The sequence below is a fragment of the Hermetia illucens genome, chromosome 6, assembly GCF_905115235.1.
Source record: "Hermetia illucens chromosome 6, iHerIll2.2.curated.20191125, whole genome shotgun sequence".
Lineage (NCBI taxonomy): Eukaryota > Metazoa > Arthropoda > Insecta > Diptera > Stratiomyidae > Hermetia > Hermetia illucens.
In genome coordinates this window covers 90,816,213-90,830,997 of record NC_051854.1, presented here as the reverse complement: position 1 = coordinate 90,830,997, position 14,785 = coordinate 90,816,213, and the positions used below count along the sequence as shown (strand labels likewise).

At 42.6% G+C, this 14,785-nt stretch overlaps 1 protein-coding gene across 1 annotated transcript in view; it reads right to left on the bottom strand.

Moving 5' to 3' along the window:
• Window positions 1-14,785, bottom strand: part of LOC119658985 (protein fem-1 homolog CG6966) — a 170,736-nt gene that overhangs the window by 8,402 nt on the left and 147,549 nt on the right. The window lies entirely within an intron of this gene.

The following is a 14,785-nucleotide window of genomic DNA, read 5'->3' as shown; positions in this document are numbered from 1 at the left end:
AACTGGTGTTCTTTGTGATCGACGTATCAGCGCACGTCCCAAATCTAAAATTGACTGCAATGTCGTCCGTCTGCCGCTCTCTATAGTTCTGAGTGTTGGCCGACTATAAAGGACAATGAACGGCGTCTTGCGGTAATGGGGACGAAGATGTTGCATTGCACTGGTGGCGTGACACGTTTTGATTACGTCTGAAATGAGAATATCCGCGATCGATATGGGTTTGCATCGATCGTGGAAAAACTGCAAGAGAGGCGTTTTCGATGGGGTGGTCACGTAATTCACGCTAACGAGAATTCAACAATCAGTATTGATCAGAACATCGAAAGCAATGGTAAGCAACCAAAAAGCCGGCCTAAACAATGGTGGCTTGATACGCTGGATGGGGATTTAAAGGTTTCGCGATTACATCCTGATCAGGCATTTGATAAAATAAAATGACGAAACCGATCATCACGAACCGACCCCGCTTGCGAACTGAAGGCTGAAGAAAAAGAAAAAGATGTGAGGAGCGACGAGTGCACACCAGCTCCGTGTAATATATTATAGCTAAAAATTCCATTGCCCTCTATTTTCTGGAAAGCGATTTAAATAAATCATTTGATGGAAAGCCCTGTGTTGATAATGGTCAACCTCATACGCTTCACGCCCTCAGGTTAATATTATTAGCGAATGAAAACAATTTAACCAACATCAAATATAAAAAAGGGCTACGGAGAATTAGATTCTTCTTGAATGGAATTTTAATATTTTACTCGAATTTCAATTATTCTCGTTAATTATGACGTCAGCATCTTATTTGTATGGCTTAGAATGCTGTTAATTAGCACGAAATTGATAAGTTTGAACTGCTATAACTTTCCCACTAATAGTTGGATTTTCATGAAACCTGGCATGTGTATGCACGAGGCTGTCCTCTATGTCGGTGCAAAATTTAGTACACTTAGGATGAACTTAAGGGGAGTTTTTTAGTCTATTTCTAAAAGTTGATAATATACTATTAGTAAATTTTTTGAGCAGATACCGGAATGGGACATCTCTCGAAGATTAGATTTCACATAAGTGTTTTACAAAAAACCTTAAAAAGGGCTGCAGATAAATAGATTCTTCATAAATGTGACTTTAATATTCCACGCGAATGTCAATTATTCCGGGTAATTATGACGTCAGCATCTGATTTGCATGGCTTTGGAAACAGTAAACTCGCGTGAAATTGCTAAGTTTGAACTGCTATAACTTTGGCGTTAGTTGCCTGATTTCCATGAAATTTAGCAAATATATACAAAATATTGTCCCCTATGCTGGTACAAAATTCGGAAGTCTTAGGATGAATTTAAGGGGGGTTTTTCAGTAAATTTCTAAAAAGTAGTAATATACTATTAGTAAGTTTATTTGAGCAGATATCGGAATGGGACATATTTTGAGGCCTAGATTTCATCTAGGCGCACCATCCCGATTTTTTTCGGATTTTTAGGTTGGGTAGTTTCCGAAAATGAGTCCTGTCTCACTTCAAATGCGTACATTTTGACTGCTTACTCACGCACTTTGCAATTTATGCCAAAACTAATGTCAGTTTCGGAAAGTAAAAATCGAGACCTTTCATTTGATACCCTACACAACTATATCCGGTGAAAAAAATTTTTGAATCCCCCTTTTGCATGTATGGGGAGCCCCCCTTTAAACTCCACCTAAATTTATACCACTCGCTGTATGCGTGGGAATCCATAGTTCCCATCTGTCCACCAAATTTCGTTCGGATCGGTTTAGCCGTTTTGGAGAAAAATGCGCGTGACAGACAGACAGACAGACAGACAGACAGACAGACATTGAATCGATTTTAATAAGGTTTTGTTTTACACAAAACCTTAAAAAACATTTCGCCATTTTCGTACAGTTCTACAGCATATTACAAGAAAAGAAAAAGTTCTGAAAAACAGAGAGCTCTTACTGAAATCAGTCGCCATTTCGGTTTTTACCATCTGTTATGAACGAAGAATGATTTCTATTTATATATTCAGAACACTAAAATCTGTTTACGAAAGGCAAAAAAGATTTCTTGCATAAATTAACGATTCATCGACCTAAATCGAATAATATCAGGTTGTCCACAAAGTTTTCGCACAAATCAAAGACAGAATTCAGCAGATAAGTTTATAAAAACCTTTAATTATTTAATCTAATATATAATTGCCTCCATTAGATACGACTTCCCTCCATCTATCGGGCAACTTCAAAATCCCCCCTCTATAAAACTCTTCCCCCTTCCCCTCAAAGTACGTGCGAAGTGCACTTTGGAGGTCAGCTTCAGAAGTCATTTTTTTACCATCCAGAAAATGTTGGAGGGACCTGGTAATCAGAAGGAGCAAGGTCGGGACTATACGCAGGATGACTCAAAACTTCCCAGCCAAGCTCACTCAATTTTCGCTGAGTAGTTAAAGATGTATGCGGCCGGGCGTTATCATGATGAAAGACAATATTTCGCCTGTTGACCAATGCTGGTCGTTTCGAACGTAGCTGGGTGTTTAATCTGTCGAGCTGCTCGCAATACTTATCGGCGGTAATGGTCTCGTTTGGTCCCAAAAGCTCGTAGTGTATGGGGCCATGAACGTCCCACCATATACTGAGCATTCGCTTCTGCTGATGAATAGACGGCTTTGCTACCGATGGACCCGGTTGATCTCGATGAGTGTAGGCTCGTTTCTTCGCTACGTTTTCGTACACAATCCATTTCTCATCGCCAGTTACCAATCGATTCAAAAAAGGGTCGTTTTCGTTCCGTAAAAGGTTAGCGGAGCAAATTCTCACTCTATCGGCCAGATTTCGCTCAGTCAGTTCGTGCGGTACCCACTTTGTGCTCTTCAAAACATATCCAAGACGCGTAATGGCTACTGCTACTCCTGATTTTGATACACCGAGATCCTCTGCAAGCACACGTGTCGAAAGAAAAGGATTCGCTTCCAGTTTGTTGCGCAGGATATCGTCGTCAATCGTATAGGGTCTTCCTGAGCGAGGTTCATCTTCAAGTGTCAGGTCTCCGCTGTAGAATTTTTCGAACCAATCGTAAACTGTCCTGCGCTTTACCTTTCCTTCACCGAATACCTTCGACAAATTTTCAATCGCCTTCGGCACCTTCGTCCCCATTTGAAACTCGTACAAAATGCAATGACGAAAATGTACTTTGTCGAATTCCATGTTTATCCTTGAATATCCTTCACAACACTGATCCTTCAAGGATAATTTACCATGCATTTTATAGTTAGGACTCTGACCTTTCCATTGGGATATCACATGTTGTACCTGCTGTTTTGGTTTGTCTGCTAATTGCTTTTTAATTGTCACATTAATATTTGTGCGAAAACTTTGTGGACAACCTGATATATAAACTTTAACGATATGCGCCTACCATTGATATTAATACTGTATTAAGGTAGACTCAAAAGGCCGTTGGGAGTATCTTTTTTATCAGGGATCAAATATATTTGCGGACGTTCTATTTTTATATTAAATCTTCCGATTTGAAAGCCATTGTAGAGGCAACGAACTATTGAACAAGTTTGAAATATTAACCTTTGCGTCTCATACGCGCATGTGTGCAACTAAAGCATTTACGTGGGATTTTTTTTAAGGTGATTGAGATTGAGTGCACAGGTAAGGATAGCTGACAGCTTTCCGAGAAGATTCAATAGAAATTCAGGACCTCAGTGAAGTGGTTTACTTCGTTAAGAACTTGCGTACTTCATAATGAAACTTCAGCCATTTCTTTATGAATAGATACCTATTCCCGTGCTCTATTGTTCTGACACTTTCCATTATTAGTAAGATCCATTCATATGAGCAAAATAGATAACCGCACCTAATTCTTCCATTGTTTCACCTAAATAATTACATGTTTTGTACAATTGTGCCAATATTTGTTTAGTGATAGAAAAATATAGGCGTGCGGTCATGAACCAGCAGACATTTGCAATGGACGGCCTTGGCAATAGGTAGCTTAAGTGAACAGATAAACGAACGCTTATCGCCAAAATAACATTGTATGGTAATGGGTTTATCTCACAAGATATTTATATTTTCACGACGTGACAGTCTATGTTGGTATCTGTTCATGGTGGAACACTTCGAACCGAGCCTTGGCCTTTCCTAACCCATGGTTCTAAGCGTCTCGATTTAGAGACTGGATTCTTGGACCATTCCTTGCATGCAACGGCCTTATTGGTACGTAGGGCAGAGGATCACCATTTTGGAGATCATGTGGCACTGCAAAGAAAATATGTTTGGCAGATGAGCTGCTCGAAGTTTATCATGGGCTGGCAGCCCAGGAGGAAGGAGTGAGCCACTTCCCCGTAGAATTGCAGCAAGCTTTGCGGGAAACGGAGAAACGCGTTCGTCTACTATAGCAGCAACTGAACGAGGTGAAGAATATTCAGCATTTGGCAATGCCTATCATACAAAGCTACTCTCGGATAGAGCTGCTGCAGGGCCAAAATTTAGGAAGAAGTGTGAGCGTAACCGTGTTAAAAACTTGATAAGGATAGCGATTTGGAAAAAAGCCATCTTTAATACGGCCACAAAGATACTTGGCCCCAGCCGCAAAGAGTCGGAACGGCTGGTTTGACGATGAATGTAAGCTAGCTACGGAACAGAAGAATGTCGCATAGCGAGTAATGTTGCTTTCTCAAAGAACACAGACGGAAAGAGGAAGCCTACGAGAACCAACAAGTCTGTTAACTAGAAAAGTACAGGGAGGAATCGCACCAGGCGCGCAAGTTTTACCAACACGTCAGCAGGATGAAGCCTTATAAATCTCGATGCTCATCCTGCCGAGACAAAGAGGGAAATCTGATTTCCGACAGAATGGGCATATTGGAGCGATGGGTTGAGTATTTTGATGAACTGCTCAATAACCAAAATATCGACGAACTGAAGGTCCTGCCAACTGAAGACGACGGACAAGTGCTGACGCCACCAAGCATAGAAGAAACAGTCCATGCAATTCATCGGCTTATAAGTCACCAGCAGCCGATGGAATTACAGCCAAATTGGTTAAATATGGAGGCCACCAACTACACCAAGTGGTTCATCAACTGATGCTCAAAGTATGGGACATCGAATCAATGCCTGACGACTGGCAACGAGGCATTATCTGTCTCATACATAAAAAGGGGGATATCACGCAGTGCAGCAATTATAGAGGTGTTACGTTGCTGAGTACCATCTATAAGATATTCTCCGCTATCTTGCTAGGCCGAATAGCCTCATACGCTCAGAACATCATTGGCCCATGCCAAACAGGCTTCACTCCAGGCGAATCAGCAATAGATCGGATTTTCTCTCTGCTGCAAACGATGGAAAAACTGTTGGAATATGGACATCAGTTGCACCATTTTTTCATCGACTTTAAAGCTGCCTATGATAGCATAGCCAGGGTAAAACTATACACGGCCATGAGAAAATTCGACATCCCAACAAAATTGATAAGACTGACTAGGCTGACCCTGACCAATGTGCGAGGCCAGATAAAAATAGCAGGATCACTCTCGAGGCCATTCAACATCAATAACGGTCTACAACAAGGGGATGCCCTATCATGCGTCTTCTTCAACCTGGCCCTGGAGAAAGTCGTTCGCGATGCCGATGAAAATGCGAGAGGCACCATCCTCTTTAAGTAAACCCAACTAATGGCCTACACTGACAATATCGATATCATTGGAAGAACAACCCGAGATGAACAGTCTAGCTTCATCCTGATCGAACAGGCGGCCCGAGATCTTGGGCTGCACATGTAGGCAAGGCGAAGTATATGGTGGCAACGTCAGCGCCAAAACCAGAAGAACGAACAATATCGAATCACACTTGTCAAACGAACACAATGAAAATGGGAGACAACAACTTTGAGACCGTTGAAAATTTCTCCTATCTCTCACCATAGGGTCAAAGCTCTTACTGTACAAGACAATGATCTTCCCAGTACTTATGTATTTGTCGGAGACAAAAAAGGTAAAAAACTGCGAACTCTTGGTCGCGTTCCAGAGAAGAATCCTCCGAAGAATTTTTAGCCGCCTACATGAGGATGGACGATTCCGTAGCCTACATAACGACGAAATCTATGAGCGATACCACGACCATCCGGTTATGAATAAAATCCGGCTCACCAGGTTGCGGTGGGCTGGTCGCTTAATCTGTATGGATGAGGATGATCCAGCCCGAAAAATCCATAAGGGCAATATCTATGGTAGAAAAAGAGGACGGTGCAGACCCTGCCTGAGATGGAACGATGGCGTAGGTCAGGACACCAGACAGCTTTTGGGGATATCGAATTGGTAGACCTCCGCGCAAAACCGGGTGTCTGGAGTTCCTTATTAAGACAGGCCTAGACCGGACACCGGTTGTTGCGCCGTTGATGATGATGACAAAAGCATGCTGACTCAGATTCTTCGTTTATTCACTTGGGACCCACTTTTTAACGGATGAGTCAAAGCAGGCGCTTTCTGTCAGCACTGCGGACTCTGGGCGCTAGTCAGCTGCCATGGGTAAGCATTTGCTTCCGAGCAAACCACAACTCCAGAGCAGTACCAAGGTCGAAGGGAAAGGACTGTAATGGGCATCTGTGATTAAGGTCGAACTCCCAATCATAAATCATCAACACAAATGTTAGAAAAGAGGGTTCAGCCGCCAACGGCTAAGTCTTCATTTGAAGTCTAGGCTATCGAAACCAACCCATCACGTTACCATAGTGAGTGTAAGGACTGCATCATCCCAAGGTATCATGTACTCATGTCTATTCTCATTAGTACCATGTGGAGGATAATTCTACAACATTTAATTACGGTTCGGTAATTATAAGTAGATATCCAGGATAATTGGATAAGTTTTGTTCATTCCGCTGAAATACAATTGACTGATAGAAGTACGTGTACGGATTGAATAAAAACCACCAACCATTAAAATGAAACGAGAAAAATTTTTAATTAGGAAGTACATGTTTGAATAAAGGAATATTCCCGTTAACAACACCAACTTCAACTTATTTTTTTGTCATTTCGGGACTTCACGACAAAGGACCACTACTCGTTAAAACATTCAGAGTGTCAAACCTTGTTAGGCAAAGTTTGCAGGCATTTTTGCATCGAGTCGTTCCTGATAATGTTATTTGGATCCATAATTATACGCCAGAAACCAAACGATAATAAAAGCAATGAACGCTTCTAATTGTCCCATCAACCAGAAATTTCACGCTTGCTCATTAGCCTCATTTCACCACGGCAACGCATTAACTCATTCGCCTGATATCCTGTTGCAGCCAAATTGAATAAACTCTGCTATGAATTGCTACTGCATCCACTGTAGTCACCTTTGAGGCTTTTGCAACAAGGACACATAGTTCAGAGGAAATTTTTCAACTCTATCGGGGAAGTCACCCTGGTGATAGGTGTGTGTTTTGAACAGATTTACAAATCATATTTCATAGATAGCAGGGACGATGCGGAAAGTGTGTGAACCTGGTAGGAAATTACATTGGAAAAATACAGAAGTGGAAAAACTGGCGTCCTCTTTCTCGTGGTTGAAATAGAAACTTCCGATTCGAACAAACAACAACACAACATAAAGTTGATAATTTTCAACATAAGGGGTGAGAGCGTTGATATTTTTTCTAATTTTAGGTAAGGCCGTGCTTCGTCTGCACAACACAATAAATGCATAATCCAGAAATTTCAAATTGGCTACGGTTCCATTATGACATCCAGTAGATAGCATTTCGGTTAAACTTTCTCTTTCACTGGATCAGCACCTCAGTATCTCCTTGATAGCGTGCAATAAATGACAAATAAAACCTTTGAGATAAAAGTTCATAAATCATTCGAATCACATAATGAGCCCAACGTGTAGTTCGGCCAGAAACATGTAATTTTTTATTAGCTGGTCCGGAGAATGACCAATGTTCTTACCACACGTGTGCCTCAAGCTCCATCCATTAGAATTAAGATATCTGAATTTACCAACATTGAAAGTAAGACGAACAGAAGAATACGTGATAGCAGTCATGCACCAATGGAAACTTCCATGCACGCGCGTTGCCAATGGTCAAGTTCCGAATCTTAAGCAGGTTTAATTGAAAATGAGGATGAACCCATAACTTCAAAACGAATCATGGACCAAGATGTTTCGTCCAGGGCAGAGGGAACTCATTAGACGCTGCCTCACCTCTGCCTTGGGATCAGCGTGGCTGGAAGCGACTTACAGATGTTAATGATCATCTTTTATACATTGGCAGAAAACAAAATGATCACGAATTATATACAGCGGAACTAGGTGTGTCAAGATCAAAACGAAATTTGCTTGGTTACCCCGAAACATCCTAGTGGATGCCATTGAAACCCTTTCCTTCACACCATTCCTTACATCTATTCCCACATCAGGATACTGGTTCTGTTTCAAGGGCTGGGGGTGAGGAAGTCAGGGTACTTGATAGCTAAAATAGTTTTCCAATTCCAATATTCTACCGAGTTTCAAGCTTGGTTCTCCAGCGCTGGCGTAAACAGTGTTGATTTTGTATCGATATATGACAACTCGTGTTAATCCGTTCTTTCCTGGATGGAGCGTCAGGACTCGAAATCACTGCATGAGCACGAAACTGTTTGTTTTGATGAAGTCGTTCAGTTTCAGCGTTTGACTTGCAGTGAACCATTTAGCTCGTTTTCGAAGCTGGGTTAGATATTCTAGGCTCCATCCATTTTCGGTTTAGATTGCCCTCCGTGTTTTCATCATGTAATTCGAAAATGTTTTCGCCTGTGAGGAAATGTGCAGGCTTTAGCGCGTCCAAGTCGTCTGGGTCTGAGCTTATAGATACCAGCGGTCTGGAGCTGAGGTAAGCATCAACCTGGGCTAACAGCGTGTCATCTCCTCCACGCAGATGAACTCCGACCACCTTTGTCAAGTGTTGTTTCATGGATTTCGCGGCTTCGAATTGCGGGCTTCCAGGTGTGATGAATTTCTACCGAATGTTGTTAGACGCCAGCGTTTCTTGCGTCTCCTAACCATTTGTTTCCCCGCCTCTTTTAGCAGCTCACCAACTCCAAAAAAGTTGGCTACATCGTCGCTGAGCAACATGGAACACATACCTTTTCGATTGAAATAATTAAAACTTGTTATTTCTTTTTCGTTGGTGTGAATATTTATTCTTGCAAATACCGGGATTTCGGGAACCACTTGTTCCCTTCATCAGTGCTAACAAGTCCTTGCTGGTGTAGATATTTATTCTTGCAAATACCGATATTTTGGGGAACCACTTGCTCCCTTCATCAGTGCCAACAAGGACTTGTTAGTGGTGGTTCCCGAAATATCGGCATTTGCAAGAATAAATATCTACACAAGTCCTTGTTAGCACTGATAAAGGGAACAAGTGGTTCCCGAGATATCGGTATTTGCAGAAATGAATATCTACACCAACGAAAAAGAAACAAAAAGTTTTAATTATTTCAATTAATTAATCGTTGGAAACACCGCATAATTTCAGGAATCTCCTGATAACCGCAATGCACATCTTCGCGGATAGATCACATGTGCATGTACATGGTGGACAGAGATGATGGCAATGCCTGATTATCATGTTCGCAACGTGCCTGCGAGGAATATGCTGTTGGGTTTCCTTGCCCATCTCTGGTAGTATGCGATAACACGTATGAGTTTTGTGAAGGACGAGAATCTCTGAGAGACGTTCACCTCATCTCTATTCACGATACTGATGAAAAATGTGCTGCTGGATCGGTGCTCAATGTCAGCATTGTCAGCTTCCATCTTTGTTAATGGCCACTTAGCGCTTTGGTCGCTAATCTATTCTGGGCCGTTCCACCCTAATTTGTAACGATTAGCGCCTGGGGAAGTGATTCGCGGAATTCGACTTGCTACTTACGTGTCTCCATTGTCTTGTGTCTGAGTCTGACTGTATATGGCAAACTCTGTTCGTTACGAAGACCTTCCATTTTGCCGCTGGATTTCGAATCAACTGTAGGACGATCGAAGAATCGGCCCAGTAATACGGTGTCAGCTGGTCCCAGCTGTGCGATTTCAGTGGAGCGACTTTGGATGGTTTTGACCCCATTTCCTCCACTCTCAAGTAGTCGCAGAATCCGTGAATCTGGATTGTGTTGATGGACGAATAATTGAGGTGACCTGGCATCGTTAAATCCTCAAGTGCTGGCAATTGTGCTCAGAATGTGCGCCATTCCAGACCTAGCACGGTTGTAACTAACCCATTGGATCAAATAGCTTAGTGACTTCTGAGAGGAGTTGCCTTTTTGTTAATGTCTCTTTATTCGGAGATTCTAGTCTCACGTTGAATGAAAAGGAGTCAGCCCAATCACAAGCCAAGTGTGGTAATACGACCATCCTCTTAAATGCTAAACGGCTCTTCTTCTCGGTCGGTGATGGGATGATGATAGCACTGTGATTAGTAACTCATTTCCGTTATCTTAAGCCCCTCTTTTTGAGTACTGTGATCAAGTCTTTCATTTATTTGATAGTATCTCCTCCCGGACGTCATCTACATAAAAATCCTCAACGATGGTTCGACGTGCCTACGAATTCCACAGCTCCTCATCCTTACTAGCCATTCCATAAGTGACTGTAGTTAACCTGTAGTGAGATTGAGTGCGAGGGTGACTCCGGCAGATAATGTGTTGGAAATGCTGATCCTGAGGATCCAACGTTATTTGCCGATGCATCTTCTCGATGTCGGCCGCGATGATATATCGATGTCTCCATCGCGTAGCTATAAGAAAGAGCTTGTTCTGGATGCTTGGTCCTGTCAGTAGGATGTCGGTTAAAGACTCTCCTGATGACGTCCTTGGGACACATTAACAACCTCCCTTAGCTTCGTAGTTATGATCTCCTGTTGTAGACGTGGTATGGCAAGTAATAGCTGTGTGTTACACGTTTCACCTTTATAGTGATTTCTACCATGTGGGCCAAGCGTGGTAATCTTCCATGTAGACGTTGTATTCTCGCCTTAAAATCTCGTCACAAGCTACTCCATTTTCTAGCTGGAAGTAGCTATGTGTGCCAATTTCTGTGAACCACGTAAATTCAATGCCCGGTCAGCGTTGTCCTTGAATAGAACCCTCCCTCTATATTTCCATGAGATCTAAGTGTTGCTCCGAACGAAGTCTTCCATGTACATCTTACGTAGATCAGGGTTATGGACATATATTTAACATATTTAGCACAGGACACGTACAACAATGTCGATGGTTGTCACTGGCCATTGCGTGGCCGTCACCCCTGGAAGGACGTATCGAGGATTGTCTGATAAAAGTGATGGAACGGCTGGAGGATGAAGCATCTGGAAACTTCGGGGTGTGACGCGAGATCCGGTTCTGGCAACATATGGCGCTAGTCGTTCCTGCCAGTGATGAAATCATGATAAAAATTTATGTTAATTGATAAAAATAAATCGACACGCAAAACTCATGGATCGTGATTCTTGCTTGTCCTGCAAAGCTGGTTGCTGGTGTTATTGTTGAGCTCATCTGTCATCCGTGAAAAAGCTCGTTGCTCATCATCTGGCTTCTCCCAAAATATGCAGGCAAGCCTCAAACAATCGATGGAAATTCTTTCTCTTAGGCGCTGATGATCGGGAAAGGACCATTGTACGATATTTGCAGCGAACTTTTGACATAGTCGTGCCTTACGAAGACGCGTTTCGTAAAGGCAAGGTCCTTGAAAAGGGACGTTTTATGATCATCGTACTCTCACTCGGCCGTTGGCTTGAGCTACTGGATATCTTGAAGCAGAGAATACTTTGTAGGGGCCTGGATTGTTTACACGGGTTGTGATGAAACTCGGACTCCCTTTGCTCCGTTGTTATTTGCCTACCGTGTGGCTATCTCCTTAATTTGAATATAACCGTCTGGTGTTCACTGTGGGTGTAGTCTTCGCTAACGTGCCAGATCATACAACGCGTCAGTGCAGGGCTAACAAAGGTTAGGTCAACGATTGGACCAGACCCTTCTTTCCGAAAGATACTCACATTTAGCAATATTTAACTGGGCAAAAGCCTCTAGTAGACTTCGGCCTCTTGCGTTGTTCTCTTCATTGCAGTCAACGCCTTCCTGAATTCCGGCATTTACTACTTTTGTCAAAATGCCCATTATCCCGTCCCTTCTTTTCTTCACACAATTGGGGTCCCTATTACCTTCCTTGGCAACATGTTCCCGAAATATCGGTATTTGCAAGAATAAATATCTATACCAGCGAAAAAGGAAAAACAAGTTTTTTATTATTTCAAATAATAAATCGCTGGAAACACCGCATTGAAAAAAAAGTTCAATATAACTACTTCCATGGCCTCTTGAAAAGGCGTTTTATTGAACATTTATATGGACGTAATAAAGCGACATAATCGCTTAAAATATGGCAGTTTCTGAAACCGAAACCACGATGCTAATTATAGAATTCTATATCAATCAAAAGAAGATTACATATTGCTTTATTTCTTCGTTTGATTTAGGTTATTGATATGCATGCTTATCCCCGACGCCATAAGGTTCGATAAGGTATGGAAAATATACAAAATATCAGCTGAGTCATGGACATTTTATTTTGTTTATTATGGAACACGCGCAATTATATTGAATATTTTGTCCTAGAAAGATTATTTTCCTCGATGTAGCGAGGGTACTGCAAATAATAGAAAAATAATATGTATTTGGAAATAGGGACGAAAATAGACTAAACTTTAAAATTTATTCTTTCTGTGTTAGGCATCACTGATTTAGTGACTAGAGCTTTAGATGGTCTAATTACGATTTAATCTGAAGAAGAATGTAATGACATATTATATATTGTAAATTCAACCAGGAAACAGCCCGACCTTCTTTTTAACGAATTGTGTACTAGGGGCCCAAGCAGCGGAATGCAGGATAGACTGATGCTTGCTGGGAGTCGATCTGTCTCTCTCTGAGAGTGATATGCGGCTGGGAGCAACAAAACCCATCCCCCACTTCAGGGTGTTATGCGGACCGTGCCCATTGGATAGTTCGCAGTAGGGGTTAAATGACTGTATTCGATTGGAACATCACTGATACCTGGTTGCCTCAGTGAGTAAGTTTGACATTAACATGCTACGGAGGCCTATGGCACGGCGGACCCAAATGCGTACACTAATGAACATAAAAAAACCTAAATCCAAACAAACTGTCCAACCAGGCGGGAGCACATTTTCAAAACACTGGGGCGTCAAGCAGTGAACCCAAGGTCAACATTGGCATACTGCGCGGATTACAACCAACAAAGCCCACTGCTCAAAAAGCAGGGACAAGCAAAAGCACGTTAGAGATTAGTATATCAGAAGTTAGGAAGGAGCCAGGTTTCAGTGGCATAGGTGCCAAATGGTACCTGCCTGAAGCCACATGAGGGCCTTAAGAACACTCAGGACAGATCCAAGCTATCTTTATCGAAGCCCAGAAACCGGGAAGCAACGAAGAGTAACCCCCATGAGGGGAATGCTCCCAAAAACCCAAATCTGAACCCGAGCTCACTGGGATGGTATATAAGGGGCACAGATAATGACTGTGCCTCCTAATTGATCAGAATGGTGATCTCCATTACAGCAAAAGTAAACTCCTCACGATCGGGGTACATGGCTAATCCCTGAACGCAATCAAGCGTCAAAATTGCCATATTAACTATAAATTTGGAAACATACTCACGCACGTTCAAAAGGGAAATTAAAGGAAAGATCTACCGAAGTTCCCGAAGGAATCTCAGAGGCCATAGAGGTTGAAAGGACAAAATAAAGCAAGGAAGTAGACCTGCTGCTCAATAAAGCGGAGAAGCTGGACGACCTAGACCCGAATCTTCTAGGTCTTAGGGTTGACAGGGGGTCCGACAGTGGAGAAGAGCTCCAAAAATTAACGGAGCCACTAACCAGCACTAAGCCAGCCGAAATAAACCTCCGCCATGCAAGATCTGTATCTGCAGTGATTGTAAGGGCATTCTCCAAGAAATAGCGTTGGCCCGAAAGTCCTGAGAGTGTCGGAGGAAGATTCGCGGTCTACATGGAGGAAGTATGCAGGTAATTTGGGACTCTTCCTGAAAAACCCAAGAGTTTGCATCATTCTTAAATGAAATTTGAAATTTATGTCTTTCAGAGTTCCTAATCGGAGACCTTGTCGCTGTCCAAGTCTCACTGGAACCTGCTGCTAGAGCTCGAGAAGCAGTCGTAGGTTTCGGTTGGATATATACTGCAATAGTAAGGCCAATGATTACCTATGGTAAGCGGTAATCTGGGCAGAAAGAACCGAACTTAGCACACAAGCCAGGAAAATACAGCAGCTCCAAGGACTGACCTGCGTATGTATCAGTGGAGCAATGAGGACATGCCCAACGGCATCCCTGGAGGTCCTTCTGGGATTAAACCCTCTCCGTCTGTGCATACAGATGCAGGCAAGGAGGGTAATATTCATTAATTCATTCAATATGCCTTGAGAGACTGAATACACTCGGCTTGTCCAATAAGGTCTGGATACTCTGGGTTCCAGGCCATGTTGGATTGAAAGGCAACGAGGCAGCGGACGAACTAGTCAAGAAGGGAGCTGGGACGCCTTTACACGGGCCAGAACCCTTCTGTGGAATCGGAAACGGTTTCATGGCTATGACACTAAGAAATGAAGAGGAACGGTTGAGGGAACTATACTGGGCGAGCCTACCAGGGATGAAGCAATTCAGGGTGCTTATTGGGGGATACGAACCCATACGCACAAAGGATTGCTTAATCCTCACCAATAAGAAC